The 25,992-nt window shown below is 60.6% G+C and overlaps 1 pseudogene; it reads left to right on the top strand.

The window, feature by feature from the left end:
• Positions 1 to 2,018: 2,018 nt before the first annotated feature.
• Positions 2,019 to 25,990, top strand: LOC121102282 (annotated as a pseudogene).
• Positions 25,991 to 25,992: the final 2 nt, after the last annotated feature.

Genomic DNA, 25,992 nt, shown 5'->3' with positions numbered 1-25,992 from the left:
AATCAATATAAAACAGTGAATAGTTAGCCAGCTAAAAGTCTCTTAGAGAATGCTTTATGTTCTAATTCTAGAATACATCAGATCATCTTGATTCTATTGGCATGACCAGGTGGAGATTCAGCTTGCCTTGGTGGCAAGAATGGAGCTGATTCTAGTGGTTTTCCAGAACCTTCAACACAAGGAGAAAAGTTCTCTAATTTAGTTTGATCTTCACCAGAGAACAGCAGGTGCTGTACAAACCTTTGTTTCCCCTAAGCCTGGGAGAAGTAAAGACCAAGAGCTGCCTTTCTGGGTTGTGTATGGTGGGGAAGGGGGGCGGTAGTGTAAAAAGGGTTCAAATGGAAGTGGAGGTCCCAGGATCCAGCCATGTGGCCATAGCCTCCTTGTGACCCCCACCTATTGCAATGGCTCCTATTGTAATGTCTGTGGTAGGGTGTGTTTCCATCCTTGAAGGACAGCCTTGGCCATGAGCTCCAGCTCAGCTGCCTCCCAGGCCTGAATGCACGCTGACCATCTGTGCTCATCTGTCAAATGACGAGAAGGCACTGCCCTCCCCAGCAGTATGTGTGTGTGTGGGGGGGGGGTTCCCACCAGAGGGAGCAGCAGGAGATGCTGGGACTGTCAGGAGATCCCACTGTGGGTCAAGGTGGAAAGGTCATTGCCAGTAGAGCTAGCAAAGGCAGCAGTGAATGCATGAAGGCCTGGAGCTCGATCAGCGCCTTCCTGTTAGTGTTGACGTTGTAGATGGCTAGCCAAATTCATTTAGCAGGTATGACCAACTTCTGTCTCCCTCCCTCCCTCTTTTCTTGCCTTCATCCCTCCCTCCCTCCCTTCCTTCTTTTCTTTTACTTGTTTACTTTTTTATTTTTTTAAGATTTATTTATTTGAGAGAGAGTGTGTGCATGAGCGAGAGAGTGGGGGAGGGGCAGAGGGAGAGAGAATCCCAAGCAGACTCCCCACTGAGCAGGGAGCCCAACGTGGGGCTTGATTCCAGGACCCTGAGATCATGACCTGAGTCGAAGGCAGACGCTTCACCCACTGAGCCACCCAGGTGCCCCAATGAAATAGAATACAATAAAAAAATATATATATCAGAGTGCTTTTCAGGTAGTAAGGAAAAGTTTCATTTTGTGAATGTTTCAGGTATTTGTCACAATCTGTGTGTGCCTGCGTGGGCGCTCTCCCACAGGGAAGCACGCAATACTGGCTCAGGAAAGAAAACGTAGTTCTCACTGGGGGTTGTGGGCAGAATGTTAAAACGGCACTGCTTTTGGTGACCTTCCCCAAGGAAGTGACATTTCAGCTGAATGTGATGCTACCATGAAATAGGCCTGTAGGAGAGGAAGAGGGTGCCTGGCAGTGCCAGAGCGCTACTGTGCCCAGCCAGCCCACCAGTACTTGGCTCTTCTTGGCTGCACCCCACCGTGCACCCCCAGACTTCGGCACTGCACCTAACCATGCTCCTGAGAATTCAGTATCTTTCTGCTGCGGGCTCCCAGGCCAGGCCTGGCACCCAGCAGGGGCCAAATCGGTGGCAGCCAGGATGCTTGCTCTTCACGGGGCTCGGGTCCCTGCCCCACTGTGGTCTTACCGGTGGTAAAAGCTCAGTGAACACCTGCAACGGTCTGTTGGACGTCCCCCACCCCCAGCCCCCCCCCACTCCAGAGGGCAGAATCCAGCTTGCCTGGCCAGCTCAGGCTTGGGGCAAACGCAGGGGGCCGCGACTGGGGGCGGCTCCCTGGAGGGAGTGGCTTTTCCTGCTGAGCTAAGATGTGGGCCCCGTAGACCCCGCGGGATCTTGAGGCGAGCACCCCCACCCCCAGGCGGACCTCGCCGGGCGGTGAGCTCATCGGGGGTGGGGGGTGGCGGCGTCGCCAGGCGGCCCAGGCGCTTGAGCTCACGGCGCCCCCCCCCCCCGCCGGCTCCTGGGCGATTTTACCAATTAAGGCTTTCTCGCCGGGCCGGGCGCGGGGCGGGCGCGGGGCGGGGGTGCGGCCAAAAAGAAGGCGGGCAGCGGCGGCCCATTCGCGTGGAGGCGCGCGGCGCTCAGCGGACGCCAGCGGAACCCCGAGGCGCCGGGCGCGGGCACAAAGGCGAATCCGGCGCCACCCCCGCAGTCGCGGGCCGTCGGCAGGGACAGCAGGTGAGGCCTCCGCGCGAGACGGTCACCGCGCAGCTTGCGGACCGGGAACCGGGGTGACGAAGGAGGGCGGAGAGGCGCCAAGAACGCAGGCGCCGGTGCATAACCGCGCCCAGGCCAGGCGCAGCTGGGATTCATGAACTTGGAAGTGCGGTGCCCAGGGGCTGCCTTCCCTAATTTACCCGGGAGTGTGTATCTGTGCCCAGGATTGTGGGAGCCCTAGGCCATAGGGGTCCCTCACAGAGAGAGTGTCTTGAGTGTTTGGTAGGACATGGGCTAAGTGGGTGCCACTTCGTGAGCTAGCCACTGCATTATTGTCTGGGGAAGAAGGGCCCCCGACAGCAAGACATCGTGTGGGCTGAGAGTGAGTGGCCACCTAGAAGAAGGACAATTCGCAGCCAATATGGCCCCTGGGAAGGCAACAGTGGGTTCCCCGCTGGCACCAAGCTGCCTTGGGTACGGGGAAGCTGGTTCTGGGGCTGCTGCGCTCCATGGGGGCTGGGGCAGGGGTGTGGCCAGGCACCGAAGGCAGGGGCTCCTCCTTTGGGCCAGATTCCCTGGCTGGGCCCTGTCCCAGGTTGGCTCCGAGCTGGATGTTCACCGCCAGTCAGGATGTGAGCAGCAACATCCCCAGATTCCCTTGCCAGCTGGGTCCCGGAAAAGTAGGTGAAGTCCACTGATAGGTCCACCTGCATGTGCTCCAGGCCATACAGTCAAGGTGGGAAGCTCAGGAAATGAGCGTCCTCACCTGCTGCACGTGGGCTTGCCCTTCCAGCCCAGGTCTCTTCTCACCGTGCCATTCTGCAGGTTTCTTCACCAGCTGAAGCGCCCCTGTAGGAGGGCCTGGCCTGGGGTCTGAGGGCCCGGGGTGGGGTGGGGGCGGGGTGTGTCTAACATCCAAGAATCTACTCCAAATAAGGGAAAATATGAAAGAGCTGGATTTTGGTTTCCAAGGACTGCCCGATCTGGGGGCTTTGGGATGGGGCGCCATCTGGTGGCGATACTATGGTTCCTGGGGACAAAAACCCTCTACACACACTTACCTTGTCCCCCCCCCAAATAGGAAAAGCCTAGGACTGGAAGCCAGGATATCCAGCTTCTGTCCCCTTTTCTGCTGCGGCTGACTACTGAGCAGCTACTCTGACTTAGTTTCCTTGGTCTCTGAAGATTAAGAAACCAACACAGATGACTCAGTCGATGGCACTTAGTGAAGAGAAAATCAATTCTTACTGTAATTCTTTCCTTGGGAACTTGCTTTCCAGTGGGACAGGGGGATGGACCAGGACAAATCTCATCTTGTCCTGCATGGGTCCTGTCTAGGGAGAGGTTGTGGGTTCCTACTTGCGCCCCAGCTCCCAGACACCATGGTGTGTTTTGTGCAGGTGTGTCTGAAAGCAGTCTGGAGAGGGAATAGTGCACACGAGGTGGGCCTCAGACTGGAAAAACCAATGGGGTGACAGGCAGCCCCAAAGTAAGCATGCTGGACGGCAGGGGAGATGTTGACTGGGACTGCAGCCCCACCGTGGGTAATGCAGACACCCGGTGCTACTGCAGAGTCAGCCATATTTGGGCATGACCTGCTGGCTGACCCAGGGCCTCCACTTACTACTAGTCTGAAGTTCAATCTAACAAGCAAGTAGAAGGAAGAGAGACGTGCCTTCCTCAAAGGACATAGAGAAGGGAACATCCTGCGGAAGGGAGGTACATAGGACTGGGAGGAGTGAGTCCACATGGGATGAAGCCCTGGTAGGCTGACTTCTTTTGACTGAAGAGGGTGGCGGTGAGCATCCCCAACAGGCCTATTGCTTCTCTGTGCCTTTGCTGGTCTGTCTCCCCACAGTAGCCTCCCCACTGTTTCCAGAGTTATCTACCAGAAACTTGATTTTGAGTGAATAGCTCCCCATTGCCCTTGCAACCTTCCATGGTTCACACACATCAGTACCCTGGTACCTGTCCTTCGGGGCCCCCTCTGCACTGCCACTGGTGCTGAAGCCCACCTAGACCCAAGTACTCAGAGCCTGCCAAGCCTTACTGGAACTCCTGAGCAGGCCCTCTGAGTCTGGAAGGTTCCCCTTCTCCCCTGCCCGGCTGCCTCCTGGGGCCATCGGGAGAGGCATTCCAACAGGAGAGGAAACCCCCAGCGCCCCAGGTGGATGGCAGGGTGGGTCAGGCGTACACTCGTTGTCTGCATGCCTCACTCGGCCCTCTGCCAGTGCCCATTGGCACGCCCAGTCCCTTGCAAGGCTGCTTGCTCCTGGAGTGCTGGTGGCCTCCTGGCCCAGTGCCCCATTTCCTCCTGGGTGGAGTGGGGAGGGAGGGAGGCGGTGGGGACCGGCGGGACGGCGGGCGCAGGTGCGCAGGCCAGGGCCGCGTAGAGCGGGAAGGCGGGCCTGGCACCGGGGGTCTGAGGCGGCTGCTTCCCTGGCATGGGGCAGGCGCGCAAAGCGCTCGCAGCAGCGCCTGGCCTGGGACCCGCGCTCTCTAAGGGCCCGCTCTTGGGATCGGGTCGCTTCCCGCTGTGCTGCGGCAGGGGCGGCCGGCCAGGGTGCGGCCGGAGAACCCCAGGCGCAGGAGTCTGGGGTAGGGAGGGGGTGGGGGCTACGGGGATGGGTCGGAGCCCATGTGACTCAGGGACCAGGAGCAACACCCCCACTCCTCCGCAGGGGCCTTGGAGAAGGAAAGTCCCTTGTATGGAGTGCCTGCTGGAGGCCAAGTGGTCCGGCGCCAGACGCTGCTCAGCCTTTCCTTGCTGCAGCGTTTCCTTCAGTGCTGGTGCAAGGCCACGGGGCTAGGGTGCGCCTTGACCCATTCAGGGCCCAACGACCCTCCCCGGAGCCTCGGAGCCTTGGGGTTGGGTCCGAACTGCCGGGACTGGGGGCTGAAGGGGGCATTCCGACGGGCGGGGTGGGGCGGGTGCGGCCCAAAGCCCCACCCAACAACCCCGCCCCACTGTGGCTCCGCCCCCACTGGACCCACCGCCCCCTCCCGCCCGCCCGCATTTAAAGGGCTCGTTCTTTCCGCAGCACAATCTCCACTGTCTGACTCGCCCTTTGTGTGCGGAGGTGCCTGCAACTTTAATTAAAGGGCCGTCCCCTCGCCTAGTCTGCAGCACCGCCCCTCAGCTCCTCGCGCCTCAAAATGAGTAGCTCCCACTCCCGGGCGGGCCAGAGCGCGGCAGGCGCGGCTCCGGGTGGCGGTACTGACACGCGAGACGCGGAGATGCCGGCCACCGAGAAGGACCTGGCAGAGGACGCGCCATGGAAGAAGATCCAGCAGAACACGTTCACGCGCTGGTGCAACAGCACCTGAAGTGCGTGAGCAAGCGCATCGCCAACCTGCAGACGGACCTGAGCGGCGGGCTGCGGCTCACGCGCTGCTGGAGGTGCTCAGCCAGAAGAAGATGCAGGCACCGCAAGGCACAACCAGAGGCCCACCTTCCGCCAGATGCAGCTCGAGAACTGTCCGTGGCGCTCGAAGTTCCTGGACCGCGAGAGCATCAAGCTCGTGTCCATTGGCGAGGGCGGTCACTCCCATGGCACGGGAGGTCGAGGTTGAGGGCGGGGCTCACGCGTCCTCCTCTCCCGGGCCAGCCCCTCCCAGCTACATCCCCCAGCCCCAGTGCTGCCCCCAGGGCCGCCGGCTCCAACACGCAGGGCCTCGAGAACAAAGGCGCGCTGGCAGACTGGCCGGGCGTGCAGACTCACACATGCGCCCCGCCCGCCGCACTCCCGGCTGGCCCGCGCCCAGGCTGAGCTCACATCTCCGCAGGCCGCGCCCCGCCACTGCACCCGCAGTGGAAGAGGGCTCATGAAGGCGGGCACTGGCCAGGCTCTGGCCCTGTACCCAGTGCCCCATCCCTGAGGAGGGAGTCCCAGGCTCTGCACACATCCCCTCTCCCTTCAGTGGTTAAGGGCCCTCTGGCCTTTCGGTGCTCCTGTAGTTCCTGAACAGGGAGTTGGAGTTTGTGAGTCCCATTGTCAGGCTCTTGGCTTTTCTTGGCCCCTGGGAGATGGGTCCTTCCATTGAGATGGCTCCAACCCCGATTTAGATCTCCTCAGGCAACTGGAAGAGAGGACCATATAGCAAAAGGGCACTTGAGATGAGTTGGTCGATGTGGAGCTGGCTTGTAGTCCACTTAAACATCAAGTTACTGCTGAGCTTGGCCAAACTCTTGCTTCCATGTAGGACTTGCTTTTGTGCATCTAGAATGAACGAGTTGGTTGGAGAGGTACTTCAGCATACACTGGGCTCACTGCCAACCCAGTGTCCGTGTCACTGGGCTGATGAGGCTGGCATTGACTGGACCTACTGCAGCATCCTCATGCTCTTCTCAAGATGGGGCCATTCAGGGACCGCAGCAGAACTGGTGACTGGAGCAGGTGTTACAGGGAGGAGGAGAGTTTCTTTTCTTTACAATTCTTCCAGTTGTCCCTAAGGCCATGAGCCTTGCTGAACCTGAGAGTCTGAGGGACACAGGACTCAGGTGCCCCCAGCCACTCAGAGGGCAGGTCTCCAGGGCCCCACCTCTTCTTTGGAATGCCAGTCGAGGCTGAGCCCACCTCAGTCCCAGCCTCTGCAGCTAAGCTGAGTCATCTCTGAGTCTTGGGTGGGGGCAACCGGATGTGGGAGGCAGGCCACAGCCCAGCTGTCTGGGGGACCCTCCTCCCTCCTACCTTCTCCTCCTTCTAGTGAGCTGGCTGGAGAGCAGGCCTAGTTCTCTTGAGCTTTGCCATATAAGTGCAAAAAAATGTTGGAGCAGCAGTGATTAGGGGAGGAGGGGCAGGCCAGCCCGGGGGCTGGGGAAAGGGGTGGGATGGGCGGGGCCATCCAACCAGGCTGTCTCCCAACCCCAGGCCCTGGTCTCTTCCCTCCTCTTTGTGAGGGGAATGAGGAGGGCTTAGGCCGGCCTCCTATGGACCAGGAGGTCCAGCCCAACCCACTAAGGTGATGAGCTTGGCCTTGCGTGTCCTAAGTCACAGCAGGACTCTGGAGGTGGGGGCTTACTAGGAAGCTCTGGCTGGGCCTGCGCCCTTGGTCTCTGAACCTTCCAGTCACCCTTAGCCTGAAGCCCCTTCTCCACCAGCCCCGCCTGCTGTTTGGGACCACTCAAGGCAGTAGTGCAGAACTTGGGAGCATCTCAGTTTGGGACCAGTGAGGCTGCTGTGCTTTGAGTGGCCTAATGTCCTTTGAGGTCCTGCCTGCTGATTCAGAGGCTGCCTACCATTGATAGCCCTTTGGTGTTGTCCATCCCCTTCTTCCCACCCTCAAGTTGACTCATCAGACAACTATTTTCTCTTGATTTTGACGGGGGTGAGGGGGTGGGGGTGGTGTGTGCAGGATTCCAGTGGCTCTTAGAAAGCCTCACTCTCTTTTCAGGGCCCCACCCTTAGGAAGCTGAGACTCTAGAAGTGCCTTGGTGGGGCCCAGAGCCTGGAGGGTGCCATGGTGACAGGGTGCCAGGTGCCCGCCCTAACCATCTCTCCTGTGGTGAGCTTGGCAGCCACCCGCCTGAGGCCCAACGTGCCCCGTTAGGTGGTGAGGGGAGGCAGGCGTGGAGGTGGAGCTCCTGCTGAGGCAGCAGGATTCAGGGACCCCACCCATGGCTTCTGCCACCCCAGCCTCCCATGCTGGGGCCCTGGGTGCCCCGCCCAGGCTCATCAGTTCTGCCTTCTCCTCCTTGAGCAGGTGAGGGGTCTCTAGAATGTGTCCTGTCTGTCATCCTGGGTGGCACATAGTCCCACCACTGGTTCCTTTGTTCCTCACCCCACCCTCCCCAGGCCTGCTCCCAGTTTGGGTCTGTGGGGGTGGGGGCGAACTCAGGAAGTGGGGGGTATGTCCTCCACTCAAAGGGTCCTGCCCACACCTTCTACTTCCTCCCCTGCCTGCTGCAGCCCTCGGCCCACCCACCCACCCTGAGGTCAACAGTTTTTTTCCCAACTGCCCTACTGGCCATGTGCCTTCCTTTCCTCCACCCTGTCCCGTCTCTGCCAGGGTCAGGTCAGGGGTCTCATGTCTAGGCCTGCTGGGGCCACACTGCTCCTCCTGCCCAATTCCCTGGAGACTCGTGGAGATGGACAGTTGCAAAGCACCTTTGGGGGAAGGGCTCCTCCAGAGGCCTCCCTGGGCCCTGTCTGCAGCCTGGGTCTGTTGTCTGTCCTTCCTCTGGGCCCCCACGTCCAGAGGGCTTACAGCGACAGCGCTCATTGAGCTGTATCTTCACCATGTGTCAATGGGGGGGGTCTCCCCCCTTCCCAGAAGTCTCCTCTGCTCACCACAGAGATGCTGAGCAGAGAGGGCAGGACCTGCACACCGCACCCCCCCCTTGCCACCGCTCTCCGTACCGCCTGCTCAGTGCTGCCTCTCGTTTTCCTCACAGACAGCAAGGCCATCGTGGACGGGAACCTGAAGCTGATCTTGGGCCTCATCTGGACCCTGATCCTGCACTACTCCATCTCCATGCCCATGTGGGATGAGGAGGAGGATGAGGAAGCCAAGAAGCAGACGCCTAAGCAGCGGCTCCGGCTGGATCCAGAATAAGCTTTCGGCCGCAGCTGCCCATCACAACTTCAGCCGCGACTGGCAGAGGGCAGGCCTCTGGGCGCCCATCGACAGCTGTGCCCTCAGGTGAGGGCTGAGGAGGTAGACGGGGGGAGGAGCGCCGCGGTAGGGGGCCCTGGCTGCGCTCCCTCCTCCCACCCATAGCTTCCTGCGCCCGGCAGTCTGTGTCCTGACTGGGACTCCTGGGATGCCAGCAAGCCCGATGAACAACGCGAGGGAGCCATGCAGCAGGGCTGATGACTGGCCAAGCTATCCTCAGGTAGCCCCGCCCGGTAGCATGGGTCATCCAGGGGGTTGTGGTCCCTGTGGGGAGATGGAAAGCCATGCCGGGAACCCAGGCTTGAGGTCAAGTGGCTTTGTCTGCCATCTCTGATAGGTGATCACACCCTGAGGAAATCAGACCCTCAACGTGGACGAAAGACTCGTCCATGACCCACCTGTCCCAGTTCCCCAAGGCCAAGTGAAGCCAGGAGCCTCCTGCGGCCCAAACTAAACCCAAAGAAAGCCCGAGCCTATGGGCCAGGTGAGGAAAGTGGGCCGGATGCTTCTGAGTGCTGACCTCTAGTCCCTGCAGGACTTGAGGTCTTGGGAGCGCTCTGTCACGCTAGGGCGAGGCTACAATGCCCTCAGGAGTCAAATGAATGGGCCAGGGCTGGTCAAACTGGCCACTGGCTAGAAGTTCCCTAAGTCGGCAGCGCCCAGTGGAGTGTGGTCAGGGAGGGAAGGCCCAGCCGCGGACTGTCAACAGAGACAAACCCAGCCAGGGTATCGCACAAGAGCTAGGCTCAGGCAAACCCAAGCGAGAGCTTCGCGTGAATAGACCCAGGCCTGTCCCCACAGCAAGCATGCAAGCTAGAAAGCAGTACTGCGCTGTGTACCCAAAGGCCAGGGTTTATGGAAATCAGTTCACCCAGTTGAGAGCATTTCAATAGGGTGGCCGGAAGGTGATGTTGTGTGTAGGGACGTGCTTCTGAGGGGAGGTGCGCTGGGGTGAAAAGGCAGTCCCAGAGCCAGCCTAGAGTTCCTCGACCCTGCCTGGCAGGCACGAGCCCAGCAGGCAACATGGTGAAGAAGCGGCAGAATTCACAGTGGAGATCCAGAAGTGCTGCCAGGAGAGGTGCTGGTGTATGTGGGAGGACCCAGCTGGCCACCAGGAGGGAGGTAGGGCCACTATCAAGCAGGCGGGCAGGGCAGGGCACTGTGGTGCTCCATTCAGAGCAGGGGCTCATGTGTTCCTTCCTGCCACAGGCTAAGGTGACTGCTAATAATAGACAAGAACTGCATTCTTTTCTGTCTGGTCGCCCCCGAGGTGACCGGGACTCACAGTGAGCCTCAGCCCAAGGAGAGGCTGGTGGGGGAGGCGGTGGCTGGAAGGCCCTGACCCTGCCCCTCTGACAGTTGCTCCTTCCTGGGGACAGTCATCGTGCTTTTTGCCGGCCAGGCATCGCCAAGAGTCCCTTCGAGGTATATGTGGACAAGTCCCAGGGTGACGCGACAAAAAGTGATCTGCCCAAGGCCTCCTCGGCTTGAGCCCAGTGCAACATTGCCAATAATACTCACCTACTTTGAGATCTTCACAGCAGGTGAGGAGGGTGTTGTGAGGCTAGGCAGGTCTGAGGGGAGAGCGACGGGTCCAGGAGTGGCTCGGGAGCTGAGCTGTGTGTGGTACCTTTTGTGGGCGGTGGAGCTGGCACGGTGAGTGGAAGTTGTGATCTGCATCGACTGCGGTGACAGAAGGGCAAATCATGGAGTCAAGCTGGAGGCCCGGGCGACAGCAGCGTCACCGCAGCTACAGCCCACTACTATGGAGGGTGTCCATACGGTGCACGCTACCTTCGCTCGGTGTGCCGATCCCCGCAGCCCCACACTGTCACTGCTGGCCACAGGCTGGGAACCCAGCCTCCCCAAGTGGGGGGCGCCTGTAGACTGGGTCTCCCAGGAGGGGCAGCTAGGCGACACCCCTGGCCTCGCTCCCGGCACCCTGGGCCTCTATGCTTCCACTGTCTGGGCTCTTTTCCAGCGGTGTGTTCCCTCCTTACTTCCTCCTGTCGCTCTCCATTCTCTCTCCACGCTCACCTTCAGAAGAGCCTCGCTCCAGCTGTGTTAGAAACCTGTGCTGCTCTGCTCTGACCCACAGGGTCAACGGTACTCTTGAGTCTGCTTCTTCCTGGGAGGGGGGTGCTTTGAGCTGGGGGCTGGCGGCCGGTGTGAATAGCTGGGAGGAGGCCTGGCCCACAGGTTCCCGGTGGGGTCCACAAGGTTCTTTCTGCATGTCCTTCTACTGTCCGATGGACCCCAGATCTCCTGATGGTCCAGCCCTGTGGGAGGGAAGGGTGGGTCACCCAGTGCCAGCTCCCGGTGCTTAGCTGTGGCCTCTCTGCCCTGCAAGCCTGTAACCAGGTGCTCTGCCGTCTGTAGGCCGGGCCTCCAGCCTAAGGGTGTGCGGGGAAAGAGACTTGCGACTTAGCAAAAGGCTACGATGGGTGCTGGCAGTGGAGAGCTGAAGGTCACTGTGAAGGTCCCAGTGTAGTGGCTTGCGGGAGGGGTGCTGGCAGCCCCAGGACTGCTGCTCGGGCAGAAGCCGAGGCTTCTCCTCGCTTGCGCAGATGGCGAGAGCGCTGGTGAAGCCAGAAGGACTTAGGATGCGCGTCTGATGCTGCTTGAGTGATTACCCCATGGTCCCCTCGGCACGGCACATCCGGTGTCACCATCACGGGTGGCCAGAACATCGGCGCAGTGGAGGCTCCCGGCTAGAGCCTCAGAGCCCAGGCAGCATGCGCGTTCTCCCCTCTGCTGGGCCCCTCAGACTACCCCCGTGTGGCTTTCTCCACAGCCCTGGAGGTGACATGGGCACTGAGTGTGGCAACCAGAGCAGTGCTGCCCTGGGGCCTCGGAATAGTCGGTGTTGTTGGCAAGTCAGCAGATTCCCCGGGTGGAAGCCATCGGACGACGCCGGCACCTTGGAGCGCTTGGAGGCCTGTGGTGTGAGCATATGGGGGCAGAGGGTGATGAGGCCACCGCATCAAGGTCGGTCAGGGTGCTGATGGGACTGGGGGCTGCTTGTCAGGGCTGGTGGAGGGCCCATCAGCTGAGGCCAAGATCGACGCTTTGCACTTACAAGGGTGACGTTCCTGGTGGATGCAAGCTTACGGCCCAGAGGCTGGCGAAATGCATGCCGTGCACAAGCGTGCATCAGTGAGGACATCCGCCTCAGCCCTTCATGGCTGACATCCTGCAGGCACCCTCAGTGACTTCACCCAGATAGGGTAAAGGGCGTGAGTGCTGCTGGCCTGGCTCTGGCCCCTTCTGCCTCTGCTTGGAAATTAGGGAGGCCTGGCTGGGCTGGTATCCCCGACGGTGTGTTCCTGCCACCCGGGTCCTTGGGGGCCTGCACTTGGTCCCCTGAGATGGGCTGCTCATCAGGTGAGAGCACGTGGCCTGACCTGGAGAAGACTTCTGGGTGTGGCGTGTCAATAGCCGTCGGTCTCCACGTGGATGCCAAGCATGGTGGGAAGGCCACGCTCCGAGTCCAAGTCCAGGTGGGGTGCCCACCCACAGTGGGGGTGGTGTGGTGGGGCAGGCAGCGGCCTGGCGCCATCAGTGGGCTGCTCACTCCTGCCCCATTTTCTAGACAAACGAGGATGCCCCGTGGAGGCGGCAGTCAAGGACAACGGCAACGGCACTTACAGCTGCTCTGTGCTGTGCCCAGGAAGCCCGTGAAGCACACGGCCATGGTGTCCTGGGTGGCAGTCAGCATTCCAGCAGCTCCTTTCCGGGTGAGCTGGCCTATGCAGCTCAAGCAGCCCCGTAGCCCATCTCCTCTGGGTGCCGCGTTTGAGTGTTAATCCAGCTCTGCTAGATAGACGGCAAAGACCGCACACTTCCCATTTCAAGGTACAACCCGGAGGCTTTTGAGTCCATTCAGAGGTATGCGCCATGATCACAGCCAAAGGTTAGGACACGGTCATCATCCCGAAAAAGAAACCCTCTATCCTCCAACCCTCCTCCAGCCCTAGCTGTGTGCTTGCCTGTCTTAGACGCTTGCTGATGGATGCTCGCACAGAGACATCTGGTGCTGCGCCCCAAGAGTCGCCAAGCACATGGTTCCTTTGACCATGGCCTGACTGTACACTTCCTGCTTTCTTATGCCCGAGTAGTATTCCCGATATGGACGGGCCGCATGGATTTTGTGCCTCGGCTGCTGTGAATAATGCCACTGGAACATTTGAGGACAAGCGTTGTGGGGTTGAGTGCTCTCCCCTTCTCCAACACGTTGATGCCTTGGGGTAGAACTGTGTGCCCGACGGTCACTGTTTAATCATTCGAAGAACCACTTTGCTGGCTTCCCGGAGGTGGCCGTACGTTTGTTACAGCGCCTGTCAGCAGGGCTAAATGCCCTGCCTCTCTCCAGAAGCATGCTCATGCCCCTTGCACTTCCCCCTGTGCCCGTAGGAATGAACTGCGGAGCCGGAGCCACCCAAACAAGCAGTCGCGTTGGCGCTCCTGAGTAGCAAGACAGGGCTCAAGGCTCATGAGCCGACCTTATCACTGTGGACTTGCGTGCAGGCCGGCCAGGGTGCCGCCCGCCGAGTGGGTGGGCGAAAGTGCCGAGGTGGCAGTGACCCGGCCTCTGCTCCAACGCCTAACTGCAGGTGATGTCAAGATCGGCATCAAGTGTGCCCCCTGGCGTGGTGGTCTCCGCGGGCTGCCGTGGACAGGACCCTTAATCACCTGTCCGCAATTTCGCAAAACTGTTGAGTCCTTTGCACTGAAGTACACTATGCCTGAGCTGGAGCATACCATCATGGTCCCTCTTCCACGATCAGGTGGGTGCTGCCGCCCCTGTGCCTCCTGACGGCGCCGCGGCCGCTAAAGTGCTGTGCGTCCCCTGAGCCTCACTCCTCCCTGCCCCCTCAGGCCATGGCTGACCCACCAGCTCCCCATCCTCCGGGGTCAGGCTAGGAGTCCCCCGATGCAGCAAGGTGAAGGCCGGGCCCGGGCTCAGTCGCACTGGTGAGGATGGGCAGCACCCTGTGGATAGCCATGTAGGGGCCCAAGGAGGGCTGGCAGGAAGGTGCCCTTCATGGCCCCGCGTTTGCCCAGGTGCGGTTGCCGAGCGTCTGGCAAACCCACCCACTTCACGATCAATGCCAAAGCTGCTGGCAAAAGGCAAGCTGGACGTCCTGTCTCTCAGGGCTGGCCAAGGGGGATGGCGGTGCAGTAGGACGTGGGACATCATTGACTCACCACGACAACACCTCGGCTCGGGCTGGCACACCCTCGTGCAGCAGGTAGTTACCCTGACCCTCCCCACAGCTGTACTCCCCAGCTACACACCTGCCAAGCGTGGGCTTCCCGAGTGGCGGCCTAGGTGGGTGCTCCGAGGGCTTCCCGATCACTCGATCTCACCTGGGAAAGAGCCAGCACAGCAAGGCAAGGAATGGGGCAGGAGCAAAGCCAGTGTTTTCTCTTTCACCCTCTCTCCCTCCATGCCCAAGTGGGAAAGACACAGGCCGGAAATCAAAGTCCTGACTCATGACTCTGTCTTCTGTGCCCTTTCCAGGGTCCAGTGGGCATTAACGTGCCACTTATGGAGGGGATCCCATCCCCAAGAGCCCCTTCTCGGTGGGGTGTCTCCAAGCCTAGACCTCAGCAAGACTCAAGGGTCTTGGCCTGGGAGAAGTAAGTAGTCGACCCTGGCCACAGTCACTGAGCATGCCCCATAGGGCTGCCTCGGCTGGATGCCATCATTTTTCTCCCTGGTTCTGTCATCTCCAACAGAGGTGGAAGTCTGGCAAAGATCAGGAGTTCACAGTCAAATCGAAGGGGTGCTGGGGCGGCAGGCAAATGGTGGGCGCCAAGATCACGTGGGCCTCCTCGGGCACAGTAGTGCCCTGCAAGGTGAGCCGGCCTGGAAGGGCTGACAACAGCGTGGTACGCTTGTGCCCCGAGGAGAGGCCCATGAGGTTGAGGTGACTCTACGACGGTGTGCCTGTGCCTGGCAGCCCCTTCCTGTGGAAGCCTGCCCCCACCAAGCCTAGCAAGGTAATGGGGTATCCCCACCTCATCATCCAGGCCACTCCTCCCCCTTTCTCATTTTTGTCTCATGGCCAGTGGCCCTGTCTGGGCCCTCAGCTGGTGGGGAGGGTCAGCCAGAATAAGAGGAGGAGATGTAAAGTCAGGCTAGATCTGGGGTCAAGGGTCAGAGGGATAACGGTTTGTCCTTCGACCTGTCCCTCTTCCTAGGTGAAGGCGTCTTGGGCCAGGCTACAGGCAGTGCAGGCTCCCCGCCCGCTTCACACACCAAGGGTGCCGGCATGGGCGGCCTGGGCCTGACAGTGGAGGCCCCCAGAGGCTCCAGCTCGAGTGCCTGGACACATGGGGATGGCACATGCCTTTGTCCTATGTGCCCACCGAACCCGGGACTACAATCATCAACATCCTCTTCGCCACACCCACATCCCCGGCTCTCCCATTCAAGGCCCACGTGGTTCCCTGGGTCTACGCATCCAAAGTCAGTGCTCCGCCCCGGTTGGAGCGGGCACGGTGGTGAGGCGGCTTTCAGTTCCACGAGACTGCTCGAGCGCAGGCAGTGCGGAACTAACCATCGAAATCCGCCTGAGGCAGGGCTGCCGGCTGAGGTGCACATCCAGACCATGGTGATGGTACACACACCATCACCTACATCCTCGCTTGTCCTGGGGCCTATACTGTCACCCATCAAGTACGGTGGCAGCCCTTGCCCAACTTCCAGCAAGCTGCAGGTGGACCTCGGTGAGCACTTCAGCGTCCCAGTGCTAGTGGCCTGGGATCGAGGGCCAAGGTGAGGCCCCCCGCTGAACATGAGGGTCGAGGGGCAGCCAGTGCCCCTAGGGTCCCTGAGCCCATGCCTCCTCCCCATGCCTGCCCTGCAGGTGTCTTCCGAGAGGCTACCACCGAGGTTCAGCGTATGCCCGCGTCTCTGACGCAGACTGGAGGGCCGCACGTCAGGGCGTGTCGTGGCCAACCCTCAGGTAACCTGGACTGAGATCCATGTGCAGGATCTGTGGCGACGTGCATACAAAGTGGAGTACACCCCGTATGAGGAAGGTAGGTGCTGGGGCTCCCAGGGGACGGGGCTGAGAGACCGGGCAGCCTGAGCTCCCTCCTGACCCGGCCTGTCTTCCTCCAGGACTCCACTCTGTGGACGTACTCCACGATGGCAGCCCCGCGCTCCAGCAGCCCATTCCAGGTGCTCTGTGACCGAGGCTGTGCACCCTTCCCGAGTGCGTCGTCCACGGGCCAGTGAGTATCCAAAGCTGCACCACCAAGCTCAAGCCCAACAAGTTCACCGTGGAGATCAGGTGGAGCAAAGCGCCTGGGAGGTGGGGCTAGATGGGCCTTGGAACCCCAGGAATAGCGGGCTATCCATTCGACCAGGGGAGTGGCACTGGGGGCCTGGGCCTCACCGTAGAGGGCCCTCCCGAGGCCAAGATAACCGCATGGATAACAAGGATGGCAGCTGTTCGGTCGAATACATCCCCTACGAGGCTGGCACCTACAGCCTTAACGTGGCCACCTCCATGGTGGCAGCTCTCGCGCCAGGTGAGAGGGCGAGGTGCAGCCGCTGGCCTGGGACGAGCTGCCAGCCCTCGACCCTCTCACACAGCTGTCCTCCCTCCTTCCATCCGCAGGCAGTCCTCTGCAAGTCCCTGTGCATGACGTGACAGATGCATCCAAGGTCATTGCTCTGGGCCTTGGCCCTGAGCTCTGGCATGGTCCGTGCCAGCCTCCTCAGTCCTTCCAGGTCAGGACACGAGCAAGGCTGGCGGGCCCCACTGCAGGTCAAAGTGCAAGGGCCCAAAGGTGAGTGTTCAGATGCCTGGGAGTGGGTGGTCAGGAGAGCACAGTCCTCTTCGGAAGAGGCTGGGAAGGAGACCAGAGGCCCAGCACTCAGAGGCTTGTGAGGAGTTCATGGAAGATCCTCAGGTGACAGTGATGCCAGTGCCCAGGGACAGAGGGCCACCAGGAGGTAGAACAGACAGTACTTGGCTACTGAGCATGATGTGCAGGAGGGGGTGGGCAAGCTCCAAGATGGCACCCAGATTATGTGTCCTGGGTGTCACAGGGCTCAGACCATTCCTAGGATGGGCAGCGAGAGCAAAGCAAGGTCTAAGACTGGGGTGGAAGCGGAAGGCCCAGCCAGAGCTGGCTGGTCCAGTGTGGGTGGGCTGAGGACCCAGGAAACTGGCTGAGTCTCTCTCTGGGACTGGGACCAGGCCTGGTGGAGCCTGTGGACGCGTGGACAACGCTGATGGCAATCCAGACCGCTGAAACTAGCGCCGTGCCCAGACGGGGAGGGGCCCTATAGCATCTCAGTGCTGTATGGGGGAGGAAGAGGTGCCCCGCAGGAAGAGGAGGGCCTACTTACTGCCTCTGTGGAGTGAATGGCTGAGAGCAACAAGAGCCTCCTGACCATTCATGTCATACCCGGGGCCCAACAGTCCCTTCAAAGTCAAGGTGCTGCCTACACATGATGCCAGCAAGGTGAAGGCCAGTGGCCCCGGCTCAAATTATTACTGGTGCCTCGCCAGCCTGCCTGTGGAGTTCACCATTGAGCCAAGGATGCGGGAGAGGGCCTGCTGGCTGTCCAGATCACGGTGAGCGGGTTACCGTGGTGGCTGCCTGGCTCTGCCGGATTGCAGCTGCAGGCACGAGAAGGCAAGGGACAAGAGGGGCCTAAGCCAGCGAGTTGTGCAGTATAGGGATGCAAGTAGGGTGAGTGGACCAGTCTGGGAAGTTGGTCTCCTTGGGACCGCCGCACAGTGAGGCCAGGTCCCCTGCCTCTGGATGGTGGTGACAGGCACAGGCCTCCCATGCACACGCTTACTCACCCGACTTTGGAGTTACATAGGGACCAAACGCCCTGTGTGCCTCAGCTTGCCCACCTGTAACATTCTCGCAGGCTCAGGAAGAAGGATAGGACCCTTGAGATCCTCAGGGGAGCTCTCTTCCTAGTGCTGGAGCAGGCCCTGGGGCGGGAGGGGTGGGAGCCAAGAGGCAGTCAAGGCGGCAATAAAGCAGGATGGGCACTCAAGCTCCCCGGCCCCCTGCCTGTCACGTGGGGCACACTGGGCATTTGGGACTTCCCTTCTGGATCCTGGCTGTGGCCAAGTAAAGGATGGACGATAATCCGGCAGGCAGCAGTTTGAGCGCATGGCAGTTGAGTGACTTCTGCGAGCTGTCCCTGCAGCAGTGGTCCTTGGTGTTTGTTCCTTCAAGAAGTTCTGAGGTAAATCCTGGGCCTGGCTGGGCTTGGGCCGACCGCACCTCCTGTGCTCTGCCACATAGGACCCCGAGGGCAAGCCCAAGAAGACGCACATCCAAGATACAACATGATGGCACGCACAGTGGCCTATGTGCCAGATGTGACAGGCGCTACACCATCCTGATCAAGTGGGCGACTGGTGACCATCCCTTCTCTCCCACGCCCGGCCGTGCCTTCCACCGGGAGACGCCAGCAAGTGCACAGTCACAGGTGGCTGCGCTGCCGGGCGGCCGTGGATGGCCCAGGGCACGGGCTTGGGGTGCCGTGTGCAAGGGGCTCGCTGCTTGGGGCGGCGTGTGGGGAGAGGGGGCCCCCTGAGTGACTCACCTGACCTTTCCTTGTTCTCTCTGCCCTCTCACCTCAGTGTCAATCGGAGGTCACGACTAGGTAAGCCTGCTTGCTGGAGCCACTCCCACATGCCCCTCCCCGCCCAGAGGGCAGCTTCCTTTTCCTCTTCCGTGTTGATTCCCAGGATAGTTCCAGCTGCAGCTCTGGCAGGGACAGAGGGGGAGCTGGAGGGTTAGTGCCCAGGAGCCTCCAGAGCAGAAAGCATGAGGCTCTGGCCCTCCCTCTCTCTGGGCCTCCGTGTTCCCATCTGAGATGTTTGGTTGCAGCTGAGAGCTTTGGGGGTAGTGTGCATCTTTATAAAGCACTCTTGGGGGCTCTGAGGTCTGGGGGATCTGGCACCCTGGGGATCTTGGCACCCAGGGGCGTGGGGGCAGCAAGGGCCCTGCCTCTCACCTCCTCCTTCCGTGTGGCAAGGGCTCTGCACGGGCTGAGGGGACAAGGGGTCTCCCCTTACCAGTGGGAGGCCAAGTGCCCTGGCCAGATCCACAGACCTCCATCCCCATCTCCCAGGGGCCTCTGTAATCCCAGGCCGTGGGGGAGGCACAGACTGCATGAGTGGGTGGGGCGGGCTGGTAGTGCAATAGCACCAGTGTCGACTGCTTGGGCGGGTAGCATGGCAGGCCCAGCCTAGTGTTCAGAGAGCCCCCCAAAGTGCACCCTGGGCGGCCTGCCCACTCCTCCCCGCCTCTCCCTGCCTTCCTTTCCCTCTGTCCCCCACCCCAACCCCAGCAGTGACGTTATTCAGATAGTGCCCAACCAGGCATGGAGGTTCTCCTGCTTGGGCATGTGGAGGGAGCCTCTAGCCCCATCCAGGGGCACCAGGACACCAGCAAAGAGGTGACACTACTCCGGGAGCCTCTGGAGGCTGCAGGCCTGGAGCTTGGGTGTGAGGTGGCCAGACAAGATTTAGAGGGTGGCTAAGGCCTCGACAAGGGCCCAGTGGTTTGCAGAATAGGCTCCAGGATCTGAGAGGACAGGGGCAGGAGCAGGACTTTGGGGAGCAGGGGCAGGGCCAGACTGGGCCACAGGAGTGGTTTCAGTTCACCTGGGCCACTGTGTGCAGAACGGAGGCAGAGAGCCTAGTAAGGGAGCCAGAGTCACCTTCGGGTCAGTCAGAGTGGTGGCTTGGGCCAGGTTGGTGGCGATGCGCTTTAAGTGGGAGCCAACTTGGGAAGTGTAGTGTGAGGATGGAGCAGCCCAGACCTGCTGGACGGATGGCACTAGCACCGGGCGGGAAAGTGAGCAGCTGGAGCTAACCGTGAGCTTCCACAGGGCCCGAAGGCGGCCTGGGCGGCGGTCCAGATCACAAGCTGTGGAGAACGGCTGTGGTGGATGTGAAGCCTCCCAGGGCAGGGAGGGCAGCAGGTGGCCAGGTCTGGAGCTTAAGAGAGCCACGGAAGGCCAGCGTGGAGCCTAGCACAGCAGGAGCCCTCGGCCAGCTGGAAGTTCAGTGGGTGAGGCTGAAGCTGCCGGGGCTACCCTGACAGCCCTTGAGTGGGTTTATGCTCCTGGCTGCTTCACTTAGGCTGGCTGCAGGAAGAAACAACTCCCACTCGGCCAGGCCTCGCAGCCCACAGCCCCCTAGGCCTTCACGGTGCTGCTTCAAACCATAACGTCACTGTCCCTCCCCTTTCCTGGCACTCTGGGGCCCCAGAGGCTGCCTGTTGCTCTGCCCTTGCAACTCCAGCGGCGGTGGCTGTGGCTTGGCCTCCTGTTCCTCTTCCCTGGGTGCTGCCACTACCCGCTATGCTGTGCTGCTTGGGCGCTAACCCCGCACTCCTGTTTCCCTGCTCCCGGCTCCCCTGCCTGTGCCGGGCTGCACCTGGCCACCCCACCACAAGCCTCCGGCTGAGCGAGTGTTCTCAGTTGTCAGGAAACTCCAGTTTACTTTCAGGCCTGGGGGCGGAGGCAAGCGTCACGCACTACGCACACACACACACACACACACACACACACACACACACACGCTGCAGCAGATTCCGCCTCACCGCATCTGCACACAGCTAGTCCAGGGCCGGGCTGTGGACCCAGCCAGGGTGCTGGTGTTGGTCCACAGCACTGGCTGAGGCCAAGTTGGCGGGAGATATGCAAACACTCGGTCCTGACGGCAGGGTGGCCTCATGGGCCTCTGGGCTCCCTTCCTTTCTCCCAGACACCTGTGTGCCACCCATCAGGCCTTCCCCATGTAGGGGCTATCCTCAAAGATAGACTCCCTGGCTTGAGGCTCAGGTGGGAACCTTTTCCTGCCTTCTGGAGAAACCACTCAGCATCCTCCCAGCTTGGGGCAGGGGTTGGGGGCTGGGAGGCCCGTAGCTGGCGCTTGGTGGTGGCAAGAAGAAAGCCTGGGGCTGGTGGCGCAGATGGGAGCAGCTCAAGTGCCGAGCCACACACTGCCCTCTTTGGGACCCGCCTGCCCCACCAGGGCAGCTGGCATTGGCCCCACCATCCAGATTGTGGAGGAGACGGTGATCACTGTCGTATACCAAGGCGGCAGGCAAAGGCAAGGTGACTGTACTGTGTGCACACCCGATTTGGCGCCCGAGGTGGACGGGATGTGGTAGAGAACGAGGATGGCACCTTTGACATCTTCTACACAGCCCCGCAAGCCGGGCAAATATGTCATCTGCGTGCGCTTTGGTGGCTAGCACGTGCCCAACAGCCCTTTCCAAGTGACGGCCGGGAGGGGCCGGGCTGAGGGGTCTCCGGTGAGCCCGCCTCCGTCCCTGCCCTATGACACCACACTCTCCCAACTCTTTTGTGTTGCTCCGCAGGTTTCCCAGCTGGGGACCAGCCCACGCAGCTTCCCACAGCCAGCAGCTGGCCCCACCTACACCTATGCTCAGGTAGCGGCAGATCTGGGCACGGCCTCGCTGCCTCGTTCTGGCTCTCCTGGCCCAAGGGGAGACTTGGGGCTGGCCATGGGTGTCCCCTTACGAGGCCCTCCTACTGCCCTTCCCTACTCTGGGGCCACCCTCTCTGTCTTACCTCCTCTGCAGGCCTCAGAGAGACCTCCCTGATGGGTGTCAATGGGTTGATGGACTCCAGCCTGAGTCTCACCTTGTCATCCCCTTCACCATCAAGAAAGGCGGTAGATCAATGGGGTGAGTGGAGGAAAGAGCTGGGGAGCCACAGAGGCCAACATTTGCCAGCAGGTACTGACCCTGGCCTCTACTACCTCTAGTTGGCCAGGAGAGGTGAGGATGCCGGCAGCAGGGCGCAGCCTGTCTGGCACCGACAACAAGGATGGCACTGTGACCGTCCGTCACGCACCCAGCAGCTGGCCTGCAGCGATGGAGATCCTGCCACGATAACATGCACATCCCAGGTACGCCACAGGGCCTGGGCTCAAAGTGGAAGCCTGTAGTGTGGACAGAAGACCCTGGCCCGCATGGTAGTCCCTTTTCCTGCCTCAGGAAGCCCCCTGCAGTTCTATGTGGATTACACTAACTGTGGCCACACTGCTCTATGGGCCTGGCCTTCCCACCCATGAGTGGCAGAACAAGCCTGCTGTTCCTCACTGCAACACCTCGCGATGTGCAGAGAGGCGGAGCTGCAGCTTGATCTTAGCCTGGCTCTGTGTGCCGAGGACGCCTCATCCAGTGTGCCTAAAGGTACATGGAGATGCCTCGAATGGGGCCCCCCCACCCTGCCGCCCTGGCTCTGCTTCACACCTGCTGGGTTCTCTCCCCCCCAGCACACCGTTCCTGGGTGCGAGCCCCATCCTCACCCATGACTCTCTCTAGGGGCTTGTCCCCTGGCCATCGAGGCCCATCCAAAGCAGAAATCAGCTTGCACTGAGACAACCAAGATGGGACTTGCAGTGTTCCCTACCTGCCCGTATGTCTTCGGGATTAGCAGCATCCTGGTCAGCCAGTACAACGAATAGCACATTTCGGCAGCCCCTTCACTGCCAGGGTCATAGGTAGGTGGCACTGGGAGCAGTGATGAAAGCGGGCAGGTGGCAGGGTGGGTGCGGTCTCCTCCCGCACCTGACATGCAGTGACTGTCCCTCTGTGGCAGGTGATGACCACGCGCATGTCCCACCTGAAGGTGGGCCTCCTGCTGCTGACATCCCCATCAATATCTCTTGAGACGGACTCCTCAGCTCTGGCTGGGACGGCCACGAGCCTGCTACCGGGAAGTCGGGAGGAGCCGGTTCTGCTGGAAGCTGAACCGCGCAATGGCCACGTGGGTAAGAGGTTGGAGGGGTGGTGCTTCCTGGAAAGGAGGGAGGCTGTGAGGGAGGGCATGCCTTTCCCTAGCTGACAGCCCTGCCCTGTGCCCAGGGATCTCGTCGTGCCTGCGGAGACAGGGGGAGCACCTGGTGCATGTGAAGAAGAATGGCCAGCATGTGGTGGCAGCTCCCATCTCAGTGGTGATCAGCCAGTCGGAGATTGGGGATGCCAGCCGTGTGCAATCTCAGGCCAGGGCCTCCATGAAGGCCACACCTTGAACCTGCAGAGTTTACTCTCATCGACACCCGTGATGCAGGTAGATGGTGGTGTGGCCTACCAGTTGGGCAAGAGCTCTGGGCTTGGCCCCCTGGCCTCAGCCGTGTGTGTCCCTTCCACAGGCTATGGCGGGCTTAGCTTGTCCATTGAGGGCTCCCAGCAAGGTGATGATCAACACAGAGGACCTAGAGGATGGCACATGCAGGGCTCACCTACTGCGCCCCACAGAGCCTGGCAACCACATCATCAACATCAAGTTTGCTGATCAGCACGTGCCTGGAAAAAGGAGGACACCCACAGCCCCAGGATCGAGCCGCCTCCGTGCCGCACACCAGAGCCTGCCCGTGGAAACAACCTGTAATGATATGCGGCTGTGCTCTCTTCCTGCAGGCAGCCCCTTTCCTCTGTGAAGGTAACAGGAGAGGGTCAAGAAAGAGAGCATCACACGGCCGGCGACGGCCCCTTCGTGGCCAATGCTGGCAGTCATTGCTGCGACCAGCCTGAAGATCCCTGGTAGGAGCTGTAGGGGAGCCAGGGAGGGGCCCTGGGAGTCCTGGGGCCCCAGCCCCAGGAAAAATTTCTAAACAGAGAGGTGGGGCCCAGGACTCTTGCTCACCGTGGCCGTCCCCTACCTGCAGAAATTAGCATCCAGGACATGACAGCCCAGGTAACCAGCCCATCGGTGCGTTGTTTCGCGGAGGCCGAGATTGTGGAAGGGGAGAACCATACCTACTGTATCCTTCAGGCTCGCCGAGATGGGCATGCACACAGTCAGCTAAGTACAAGGGCCAGCATGTGCCTGGGAGCCCCCTTCCAGTTCACCGTGGGGCCCCCTTGGGGGAAGTTGGGAGCCCACAAACCGTGCTGGGAGGCCCTGGCCTGAGAGGGCTGAAGCTGGAGTGCCAGGTATGCGTGCTTTTGGCAAGGCTTTTGCTCTTCTGGGCTGGGGTGGGGTCCGAGGAAGGAGCTAGCAGCCATGTTGATGCCAGGTTACAAAAGCTTGGAGGACTGAGGCCAGGATAGCAGCCCTCTCTGAGGACACCATGTTTTCCCACAGCTGAATTTAGCACTGGGACCAGGAAGCTGGCGCTGGGGGCCTGGCCATTGCTGTTGAGGGCCCCAGCAAGGCTGAGATCTCCTTGAGGACCTAAAGGACGGCTCCTGTGGTGTGGTTTATGTGGTCCAGGAGCCAGGTACTGAGAGCTGGCTGGAGTCAGGAGGTGCACCTGTGTGCTGGTAAGGGTCTGGGTCTACATGGACGGCTCCACCTTGTTCCCACCCTCCACCCTGAGGTCCCTGGGGCCATCCAGGCTATTTGTGGGAAGTGGAGGTGTAAACACTGACAAACAGGGGCCTTCCAGCATGCCCTGTGTGCTTCCTCCCCTGCCCATAGGTAGTGGACTACTTATGTCCTCGGTCAGTTCAACGAGGAGCACATTCCCCGACAGCCCCTTCAGAGGCCTGTGGCTTCTCCGGCCTGGCGATGCCCGCCGCCTACTGTTTCCCTAGTCTTCAGGCAGGCACAGAGAGAAACCGCCTGCTCAAGGCCTTGCCCGGCCAGACCAGGAGCCGCGTGACAGAAAGTGGTGCCTGGGCTCCTGTGTCAAGTGACCGCCCAGGCTCCAGCTCAGGCGCCCGGCCTCTGCTCTGGCCGGGGTGCAGCCCATGCGCCAGTTGGCAGGAAGCACCCTGCCCGCTGTGTGGAGTTTTTCTCGTCTCAGGTCTAAAGGCTTTGAACAGAAGCCTGTGCCCGCGAGCACCAGGGCTGAGCTTTAAAGAGGGACAGCCTGCCAGGCTGAGGGCTCGCCCTCCATTCCTGCCGCCTGGGTGTATGATTGCAGCGTGTGGATCATGGGGGTGGGGGCGTGCATGCAGCTTACTGGCCCCCAAGAATCAGTGGCTCTCCTCTTTAAAAACCAAATTGACGCCCAGATGGTAAGTGGGTGTAACCCCCAGGGGCCTCTCCTGCTAAATTCTGCCTTTCCGTGCCCCAGCCACTCCTTGTCTAACCACATCTGCTATGCTCTGTGAGTCAGGGGCTAAAGGTCAACCAGCCAGCCTCTCTTGCAGTCAGCCTGAACGGGCCAAGGCGATCGATGCTAAGGTGCACAGCCCCTCGGGAGCCCTGGAGGAGTGCTATGTCACAGATCGACTCAAGGTGAGGTAGCTGCCCTGTCCCGGCCCGGCCACCCATCCATCTTCCCTGGCCTGCATAGTGGGCCTGCTCCAGCTGGCTGGAAGCAGACTGAGAGTACAGAAGGAAGGCACAGATTCTGCAAGTAGGGTCCAAAATGCTGAGGCTCCCTCAGCTACAGGGCAATCCTTTCCCCCACTTGTGAGCCAAGCCCCTTTGGGGGGTGGTCCGGCCTCCAAAGCCACAGCTTCTAGGAAGGAGAAAGCTCAAGCCGCAGGCCAAAGCATGATGTGCAGTCTCCCGAGGAGAGACCCAAAGTCTGGCCACGGGGCTGGCCCACTTAGCCGGGGCCTGGCACTTGCCAGGATAGGTCTAAGGTAGCCTGAGGTGAGAAGAGCTGGTTCAGCCAATTTCACTAGTCTCACGGCTAGTCCTGCCACTCTGCAGCCACGTGACCTCAAGTTCCTGTTGCCTCTGCCCCCAAGTTCACATGCAGGGTCTATGGCATCTCGTGGTAACCTTTTTTAGGGAGGCAAACAGGTGTTTTGCTCAGAGAACCAAATGAGCACCAACAGTGGGCTGTTTAAGTATCTAAGGCTTCAGTCCTCAGGCTTCAGGAGGTCTGTGGTGCGGGCGTGGGTGCCCAGTGTGGTCCCTGGAAGAAGTGGGAGTGGGCCACATGGACCTGCTGGACCAGTGGGCATGCGGGAACCTCACAGATGCCACTTCTTGTTCGGTTTGAGGAGGGACCAGGCCTACAGCATGCCCCTCTGTTCCTCAGATAAGTATGCCGTACGCTTATCCCGCGGGAGAACGGTGTCTACCTGATTGACGCTGTCACCAATGGCACCTACATTCCCGGAAGCTCCCTTCAAGATCCGAGTTGTGGGGAAATCCTGGGCATGGAGGGGAATTCCAGGCCTGGTGTCCGGCCACGGAGCCGCCTAGAAGGTGGTGCTGCCAGGTCAGTGGATGCTTCCAGTGTGTGGGACATCAGCTGCTGGGGCCCCTCCTCCAAAGCTCCAGTGACAGCAGGAGGCGTGCAGAGGTGACA

This window comes from Ursus maritimus, assembly GCF_017311325.1.
Source record: "Ursus maritimus isolate PB19 chromosome X unlocalized genomic scaffold, ASM1731132v1 scaffold_X1, whole genome shotgun sequence".
In the NCBI taxonomy this organism is placed as follows: domain Eukaryota; kingdom Metazoa; phylum Chordata; class Mammalia; order Carnivora; family Ursidae; genus Ursus; species Ursus maritimus.
The sequence above is the reverse complement of the archived record's forward strand: the minus strand, read 5'-3'. Positions and strand labels throughout refer to the sequence as shown.